Raw genomic sequence first — 10,533 nt, 5'->3', positions numbered from 1 at the left:
AGGGATAAAAGGAAATGACAGTATGTGTTGTGGCTTCTGTCTAAACACAAGAGCATGTGGCAGACCATAGCCGGCTCCTCAACTTACAGTAGTGATTTTAGGCACCACTCCCAGACCTCCCTAATCCACTGATTACAAGAAACCTGACTTCCTTCTGTTAGTGACAGAACAAACAACACACTTGATCTGATGTGATGGGCACATCAGACAGAAGTCAACATCAGAGTCAATGCCAGAAGAGCCGAGTAAAAGGTTTTAGGATGCAAATGTGGTTTTCCACATTTCACATGTCCCCCCTCCACCATCCTGAGCATGATAGTATTTTAGAAAATGAGTGCATGTATGGAAATTTAACAGGTAACAAATGTGATCGCTTCTTTCACTCTAAATCTGCTTGCTGGCTGGATTCCCATGCTAGGTGCGGCTCTCTCTCAGGTGATGAGATGCTCCAGTTCCCTTTTCAGTTCATGATGCCACTGACCCGTACGTCCTCTTTCAATGCATCCCTTTGTTGAGTTCTACATGACAGCCTGTCAGCCAGCCCTGTGCCTATCAGGCCCTGCAGCCCACATCTCCGGTAAACCACTCCCAATTCAAATCTCCATGTCTCAACTGTTTACCGCGGCTGCCTAAACTGAGGTTATCCCACCAACAGAGACAACGCAATCAGAGAATAATAAAAGTTGGTGTGTGTGTGTGTGTGTGTGTGTGTGTGTAAATGGACTGATATGTGCCTTCATTGTGGAGACAAAATGTCTCAGTCTCAGGTTGAAGGTTAAAATAACATTGTTGCTCTCTCCTGTCAGTTACTAAAAGATGATCTCTGCCAAGATAAAGTTAACAAGGATTCCTCAGTGCAAAGATTGCATGCTGATAGTGTCTTTGTTGCTGGAATAAGAACATGTGTGCTTACAGAGACTTTTCAGCATCTTAACGAATTATTACTGGACAGAAAGAAACTGATACTCTTCCTGCCGGACTTGTTTTCTCACTCAAGATAAACCTGCCTCTACATGCCTGTTTATTTGAAGCTTTTATGCAAAGTGTTGCGACAGAACACTGCCTTTTCCCACTGAACAACTGATAACAGTGAGGTTTTGTGACATCTCACTGACAAATTATTTCTATCTAACTCATCACGGCCTCTCCCAGTTAGCATGCCTGAATTTATCTGATAAAGACTTCCACATACCAACCTTGCCTGAATAAACACAATGCCTGTTCCGACATGAGAACATTTCTTTATTTGTTACTTTTGATTGCAATTGTTTTCTGCTTCTTCACACCGTTTGTAACTGTTATTAAAGTGTCCTTTAATAAGGATGAATAATAAATTAGTTAGTTAATACAGAGACAAAAAATACCTACAGCTTCAATTAGGAGATCACATGATAAAAGATTACACCCATAGCATTATACCATATATATGGTATTGTGTATGTGGTAAAGAGATTTGTTTTTTAAATATGTACACTATTCATCTTGCTTTGAAGGCTTTGACTAGCAATACAGTTCACTTGTTACTCTTCTGTGCCATCTTGTGGAGGTGAATGGAAAACACAATTATCATTCAGTTGAGGTATAGTTCAGTAATGGCCACAATCTGAACACCCCCAACCCCAATAACTATGAGTGATATATGTAATACAATAGACATGCATTATAAAAATGAAATTTCAAGTTTACCAATAAAACAAGATAAAATACATTTAGATACGCTTTAATGATCCCCATAGGGAAAATGTGGGTGTTGCAGCAGCACAAAGACAGATAAGTAAATACAGATACATAGAGAACAAATTATAAATAATAAGTAAGGTAAAATAACTAGAAAAATAAAACAACAAAATGAAAATAAAAATAAGAACTAACATGGTAGACAATACGGGTAGGGAGCCCATGACCAGTGTTGCACTTAAAACTAAAAGTATAGTACTATCTCTCAACAAAGTGACATAGTTTTGTGGTTAGTAGAAGCAATGTCACTACTACTACTAGACACCATGTGTATAAGTGGAGTTTGAAAGGATCACACATTCAATACTATATAACATCTATTATGCATATTGATCTCAAAATATTCTCATGTAAAAGCATAACCATATGTATATATATATATATATGTGATTGTTTACTTTATGCAATAAACAATCATTTAAATAGTATACAAGGTGAACAAAGATTAACATGCGCATAAAAGTAATATTCTGCTTCAGTTGTTGTATTTCTAAATTCTGGCAGCAGAGGGCAGCAGATTGACACTCTTCAAGGCTGCAGCAGCAATGTGTGAATCTTCTCGTCTTCTGTAGAACCTGCTGACATTTAATGTGAGGGTGATGCTACCATGTGTTTCTTTTATTTGAAAAAATCGTGTCAAATTGTTGAAGTTTGTTCTCAACCACAGTGTAAACTATCTCCCAAAAATCATTAAAAGAAAATACATGAAAACATTAAAAGAAATATATGAATTAAATCAATAAAAAACATTCAGGAACTTAACAATAATGGTTGTCAAAATGCATTTTGTTATTTCAGGTTTAGTTTATGTTGTGGTATCATACCAGTGAATGTGGCACAACAGACATATGGTACATATTGAGCAGATTTTTATGTATTTCGACATGTGTTTATGCAGACAATGCGGCAGGTTTATGCCCATACCATGACCTCAGACATCCAAAACAAGGATGTATATAGGCTGGATTATCCTTTATATGTTGGTACACTATGGGGTCCAACCCATGAATTAAAAGATCATCAAAACAAAAGGGACCTTCTTTTATCTCAGGCAAAAGTAGAGTGAATGTTTTGCCCATTACATGGATTCATCCCTAAAAAATGTCAATGCTTGAAAAATGTTTCGTTATGCCCCGTGGGGACTCCATAGTTTTAATGCTCTCTGCCATGGTGAGAAGGTTGGTAAACAACATCCAGTGTTGGACCTGGTGACCTCTCCGTTTTCGTCATTCCAACACGTCCCGTTCCAGATAACTTTGAAGTCAAAGACAAAAAGAGGAAAATGTATCCCCGGGGTCCTTGGAATTCATGTGAGGAACCACAAAAACAACACTTCATCAGGGGCACCATTCAGAACGGTGATCAGCAATATATGGGGAAATTCAAATGAGAAGCATTGTGTGAGGGAAAAGCCAAAGAGATTTGTCTCGTCCCTGGCCCCTTCCTCTTTTTTTTACCATCCTCTCATGAGTGACTTTGATGTGGACATGATGATTGAAAAACAAAGCGGCGTGGCTCGATTTAATTCCAGTAGAGAATAGGTTAGTGAAATGAGTGGGTGGGACGGGAATGCAGATTCATAAGGGAGACACAAGAAAATCACATTTCAGTCAGTGTATCAATCTGCCATGTAAAGGAGGGGAGCGGAGAGGAAAGAGGGAGGGAGAGGAGGAGATACAGAGCAGGGTAAAGTGAGCGGGGTGTGAGAAAAGGAGCTCCAGTTGATCGCTCTTTAGAAAAGGCCCCCCACTCTCCTGCTGGGTCCAGCTCAGCTCTTGTCCTCCTGGTACAATGCTGGTGGAGCAACTGCCCCCACTACCACCCCCAAAACCCCCACCCCATGTGCCCCCCAACTGCCCTCCATGTGCTGGAGCTACGCTGACAGCCTGGACCCCAGACCCCAGCATATGGAGGCCAGACCACAAGGCCTGCTCTCCAATGTGCTCCACAGCTGGGGCTCTGCTGGAGTGGGCAGCAGAGCTTCATGCAACCACATGGTCTCTTCACCCCAATGTTAAACTTCTTGATTAGTGTAGACAAGCCGTAAATTGGCAGACTTACAAGGTCAGTAAACCCAAATTCCGAAAAGAAAAACATATTCTCTCATTTACTTCTAGTGATATCAGGCCATGCAGACACTGTTTGTTTAACAGGTTTTGAGATATTTGTTTTTGACATTTCTGCCTCCTCCCCAATACAATAGCTCATTTATTTATTCATTACAGCAGATCACTTGATGGATAACACTGGTAGCTCAAAAGTGGCTATTTTAAGATTGCATTCAAGTGTGATAGTGAGCCAGCATACACAAAACCAGGACCCTGAAACTGACGACGGTAAATTAAATTGTTGACATGTGTTTTTTCTGTTGTGTCAAAATTACTTCTGCGAGAAAGCCCTATGGAGGGGAATTGAATAGCTTTTCAGTGCTCAAAACATTGAAAAATTACATTTTCTGTTACTGTCAACAACAGCCTATAGAGGATGTTTGTTTTGACTGAAAGATTAGCCCCATCATAGAATAGAAATATGGCATTATTAATTATTCAGTAGCTATATTGTTGATATTACAGTGGGCCTCATTGTTTGAGCCTCTTCAACCCCGCCAAGCCAGCAGCGTGTGCATCACTACAAACTTTTGTTGTACGTAGGCTACAAAAAGTGGTCAAATCTATAGATTTAAAAAAAACAATTCTTTCCAAGTCTTCATGTGCAAATTCAGAATATAATAATAATAGTTGCCACTTACAGGGAATATGACCACTGTTATCAATGCCTTACAATATGTTCAAACACCATACATACAACTATACAGATAAACAAACATTAAAAGGTACATATGTATGCTAAAGGTAGCTTCACCTTAAGCATACGTTATATACGACAAGAACTGGACAACTGTATGGTAGGGTTGTGGAACAAGGTTTTCAGGTCTCTAGATGCTGACCATTAAAATAACAATGTATGTGAGCATTCTTCCTATTAAAGCTGTATCAATATGTATTTTTACTTGGCTGAAACAAAGTAATTTCTATGTGACTGAATATGTAACTTATGTGACTATGCATTAATCGTCTGTCAGAACTTGAGACTTTTAATTTTAATTTTATTTTTTCCTGACATAAGTCTGACATGAGAGTCAAGTCTGCACAGCCACATTTGTGAGTCCTACAAGGGTTTCACATGCTAACATTTGATTTTTAAGTTCAATTCAAGTCAATGTTATTTATAGTGCCAAATCATAACAAAAGTCTCAAGACACTTTACATATAGAGTAAGTCTAGACCTCACTCTATGACTTATTCATGATTTACAGAGACACAACAACAAGACACAAACATACAATAATCTTGAAATTACCTTCATGTCAACATCACTGATTTAACCACTGAGAGGCCACAGGAACAGCCCGTTAACTAGAGCTCCAGTAATTCTCTTATTTACACTTTACACATTAACAAATCATCTAGACCCCACGAGTCAAACCATGAACCGAGTACACTTGTCGCTTGCATCGAGAGCTTTTATTTTTGGCCCGGCCTCGACCCCTCAATTCTGACATGAACTAATGTTGACTCATGGCTGGAATATGTGGCCATTCTGATGCTAATGTCAGCTGTAACCACCTACTTAACCACATAGCCCTCTCTCTCTATACAACTCCACTCGACCTGATCCCAGAGTGTGTGTGTGTGTGTGTGTGTGTGTGTGTGTGTGTGTGTGTGTGTGTGTGTGTGTGTGTGTGTGTGTGTGTGTGTGTGTGAGAGAGAGAGAGAGAGAGAGAGAGAGAGACAGAGAGAGAGTGTAAAGAGCAGGGAAAAGTGACAAGATGGTTATGTGAGAGGAAGCACTTTAACTGGGTCTCTGTTCGAGATAATACTATAGTACAGTAATGCAGTGTTTCATACAAAAAAGCATGATGATTAAGGGAAGCCAAAGCCACTTTTTCTCATCGTTCTGCATCTTAAAGCTTTGTTTTTGTCACACACAGGATTGTGGTGATTGTGCTTGTTACCTGTCTGGGTGGCTTTGGCTGTCAGACTTGTGTTGGTGGAGACAAGGGTCACCAGTTAGCAATATGACCCCTTAATACCACGCGGATGCTTGCTGCTTGGCCTGGCATGGCACAATACAGTGCTGGAGCAAGGACAGGTGGTCATTAAAACTGCTGTAATCCCCTCCATGAATAGCTCATGGCAAGAAAACAGAGAGGAAAGCGAAGGAGGGAGAGATAGGGAGAGAAAGACAAAGAGAAAGAGACAGACAGGGCAACAAGGGAGAGGGAGAGGTGAGGGTGGGGAGCGTTTGATGCTTGGACCGTGGGGCTCTTTAGCACAGTCTGCGGGGCTGTGCTTCAGAGCGGATGTGTTAACAGTTTCAGGCTCAATGGAGGGAGAAATCCCCACAAAGGGAGGTGTACAAATATTGTGGGAAATCCGTCCGCTCTTTAATATTTCATGAAGGCCCACAATCTATTCATGGGACTCCATTCCTTTGGAGGGGCCCACATTCAGGCTCACTCTGCAGGCTCAATGGGCAGCCCTTAATTGAGTGCCCGCTCATTCTTCATCTCCCTGGCAGATTGTTCCCCATGAAAGCCCCTGCCTCATCATCCTCCTCTTCTTCTCCCTGAGAGTGACCAAAGAAAATGGGGGGCATGCCTTGCTGGTGGTGCATGGGAGGGTGAAATAAGTAAAGGGGGGTAGTTGTGGATCAAATATGATAATAGGGCAAGAGGGGATGGTAGTGCGCAAACAGGTGGGGGTAAGGGGGCTAATCCTCGGGGTGGGTGACGGAGAGAGGGAGACAGGAGAGGGGGTGCATTCCCCTAGATGGCAGGAGTGTGTGCGGTAGCATGTCTGTGAATGTTGGGGATGGTTGTGTGTGGTGGCGGGCAAGGACTGGTTAATGCCGTCTGGCACGGAAAGGGCAAGTTGGTGTCAATATCTTGTAATTTTTGACCATTCAATTAAAAGATTGGGAAAAAGGTGTAAGCAAGAGAGAAAGTAATGAAACGTCAGGGTCGGCTCACAACACACAATCTCCTTCTAATGAACAACTGGTCAGGAACAATAGTCTGTGGTGATGGACGCAAAGTTTCAGCTTGCATGTGCTGTTGTTAGATTATTATGGGTGATGTAGGATCAGTTAGTTTTGGAGTTTAGTAGCGACTAAAAAGGATGTCTTGGCCTCTGCTGCTTTTCGATTTTGACCATTTTCTTAAGAAAAACTGTCTCCTGTGTGCCCCTCACTTTTATGGAAGTGTAATGCTAAATCTCTGAAAAGGTCAAATAAAAATGTGTTAGTGCTCCTCCAAAGTGTTTGTGAATTCAGCACTGATTTATCTGGCAAATATCTAGACTTTCTGAGTATTGGAGCTCTTTGCATCTCATTCTTTTCATTTTTACTTCTCGTCACTCCGGTGCATCCAAACGTCTTGGCAGCACCTTCAGACGTGATAACAATGAAAGCAAGTTCACCCAAAAGCTATTCATCACATTATAGCCAGAACATTTGATTTATTGCTTTTGATCTTTTTTTTTTGAGAATCAGATCTTTGGCAGATCAAACTTGTATCCGTGGACTGTGTGTGGATGAAGATCTTGCAGGCTAATGTTAAGACGTTGTAAATGTACACCTCATGCCTGCACTGAGCGCTTCATCCGGCCTAAGGCTGTCTCAGCGTCCTGGCTCAAGGTGGATGGCCAGCTGGGAGTGCGACCTGGGGGCTCCGGCATAATCGGGGTTCCTGTGGGCCTCCAGCTGCAGCCCAGGGCTCCTGATCCCTGATTAAAGGTCATCCTGCTCCTTCTAAGGGCCTGTAAGACCCTGGGAGCCCGGCTCGCTCCCAGTGACTCCCCTTCACTCCTCCAATGTGTGTCCAACAGGCTTATGCTAGCACATAGAGGGCAGAGAGGAGTCCCAGAGAGAGGAAAATCCTACATGCACAACACAGACTCACAATCACACACACAGAAAACACAAGCAAAGATACACACACACACACACACACACACACACACACACACACTGGATGCATAATTTATCCCCGTGGTACTATGCCTGGTATCCAGCCCAAGCACCCCCCTGGTGGAGTGTGGCAGAGCCATGCTAAATGGATTCTGCAGAGGAAGAGATTTAAAGCTTTCATAGTGCTCAGTGTGTTCCGGGCGGCCGCATCTCAGGGCTTTGATGGATTGTTCTCAGGTTCATTTCTGGATTTTCTGGGAGATTTTGTAGTGGAGACCTGGCTGTGACTCAGTGCTGACAGGGTTTACTGGGATTTGTATGAACATGGGATTCTTTTTTTTTTTAACAGAGAATGTTCTGTAATCTTTAAAGAGTCCAGCCACACGTGCAGTTAGGGAAGTGGAGTTTTAACCATTTAAGGCTGTTCTCGTTTCTCCTTGAAACTTCTAGCAGGTGGAATAAGGAGAAGGAAAGTTGGGCCAGAAACTTGCACTCTACTGTACTTTTTTTTCTAATTAAAATAATGAAAAAACTGAATGCTGATACTACAATAAACATACACTTGTGCTTAATTATGAATAAGAGGTTCAGCTGTAATTTAAGTCTTCTGCCAGCTGGGCCTCTAAATACAGGCTGAAACATTGTTTTCAGGTGAACGATATACACTAAGTCTGAAACTCGCTGCCATGCAAGAGCCTGGATAAAGAAAGGATTTTAACTGATCTTACGATTGTACTTTGCTTGTTAACCTAACAAGTGCAGATGATTAAATTTACTGACATAATCCCTGGCGGCTCATGGACTCAGGAGGAAGGGGTTCAGAAACATTCTAATCCAGCCATCTCCGGATATGGGACACTTTCACCATGCCGCTCCACTGGGCCTTTGTATCAGCAGGTATTAACGCCACAAGTGCCGCTGGAGACTGAGATGGGCACATGATTAGAAGAAACTACAGACCGACTTGGCTGAAAGCTCTGGGAAGGGGGATTTGGCAGTGGATTTACACTTTTACACTTACTTGCAAAACTTCTATTTTCCATGACTGATGACCAAAGCAATACTATTTACTTCTTATTTCCCCACATATCTTTTCCTGATTGTATTCATATTGCCTCAGAACAATGAATACTCAGCCTTTGCATTAATTGCATCAAGTGTTAAAAAGCTTGACCTGCCTCAGCCCTGGTCTATAAATTAATTCTGTTAAGTGGCAGCACACAAGCCCCCGAATTATTTATACTTTAACTATTGGTCGGGGTGTCACTTAGATAAACACAGCGGAGGTTCATCTCATCTGAGTCACAAAAAGCCAGAGTGTGCCGCTACCAATGGCTCCGCTGAACTTTGACCCCGATGGGTCACAGAGAGCATTTGTCCCTCGGTAATTGGACAGAAGGGCCCTTTCGCTCTTCATTTAACCTTTGGGGTCCAAATCTTTCTTCCCGACTTCCATAAAGCCCCTGGTCCTGACCCAGTGTTTTCAGGCCTATCTTTCCACCCCCATCATAGGCCTTTGAAAGCCGGAGAAAAGCTGGAGTGTGCTTGCCCTGTCAGAGACAATGGCAGAGTTAGTGACCCCTGACCCTGCAGGCTGAGGCCTTTCTTCCTGGATCAGGCGCTGCCTTTCGCTACGGTAGGTTATTGCTCCACAGCTTGGCAACAGAAAGAGGGTAAACACTTGTTAAGATTCTTCTTCTCTAGGCTCAACCCCAGCCTCTTTTCTCTCTCGGTCGCCCGGCTTATATTTCTTTCTCTTTTAGGGGTGTTTGTGGGTCTGTATAAGGATGGACAGGAGTTAAGGCAGGTCCCTTGTTCAAAATTCAGGCAGCAGCTTCATAATCCATCATTCTGACAGCTCTTTGTCACGGGTCCAAAGGAGATCGGAGCCACAGTTGATCAGTGTGGAGAAAAAAAATACACTAGCTAAAGTAATGTAAATGGTTTAGACACACATCTGCTTGTGTTTAGAAGCATTTGGACATTTTTTGAAAAGCTTTTTGGACAAAAGCTTTTCTAAAAGTATGCGTGTGGTAGTGTCCAATTTTTCATACTTATAAAGGTGTGTAAAAAGTTTGCCACTGTACAAGTCCATGAAAAGTCTATTACTAGTTATTTAAAGTCAGAACTTTATTGCTTAAATATCACAGATTGTACTTACGACATTTAAAAGGGATTAGCAGCAATTTTCATTTCGACACATAAAGAAACTTCTACAAAGTTTATTGGCTGCATCTGCATGGGGTTAATTCTGGTCCCAGTTTTTCAATCCTGTTGGGACTCTAAATCCAACAAAATTGGGATTTCACCCCAGCCAGAAGTACTTCCTTTCCTTAATCTCTTGAGTGCTGCCCTGAATCCTTGTGTATCATTGCAGTGTTGCCAGGGAGACTCTGTTGGCCTGAGTCTGTTGCTGCAGTGGTCACTGTGTGGAAAGAGACGGTGGACCTTGTGTGTCCAGATGCTGAGCATGCGGCCGCGGCGAGAGGAGCATCCTGTGCGGCAGCCGCAACCATATGGGCTGAAAAGGAGGACTCCTCTGGAGCTGCTGGCCTTCTCCTCGGGGACAGAAGCCTATTGTCCCGACCCTGCCCTCCATGCCACTTAATGGTGCAGAACAGCGCTGTACAGTATTGTAAGCTGCTCTCTGCTCCTTTTGCCCTGTCGGGCCCTCAATAGCAGGGCCCTCTCCCTCTTTCCCTCTCACTCCCTCTCACTCAGTGGGTGTTTTAGTGCCCTCTTCTTTCATCCCTTTCTTCAGCTGCCTCCTCCCTTTGCTACTTTTGCTGGGTTGCTCAGTGTTCGCTTGAGTGATGGTCTAATTGT

Source organism: Echiichthys vipera (genome assembly GCF_963691815.1).
Source record: "Echiichthys vipera genome assembly, chromosome: 9".
NCBI classification, from domain to species: Eukaryota; Metazoa; Chordata; class Actinopteri; order Perciformes; family Trachinidae; genus Echiichthys; species Echiichthys vipera.
This window is presented reverse-complemented; position numbering follows the sequence as displayed.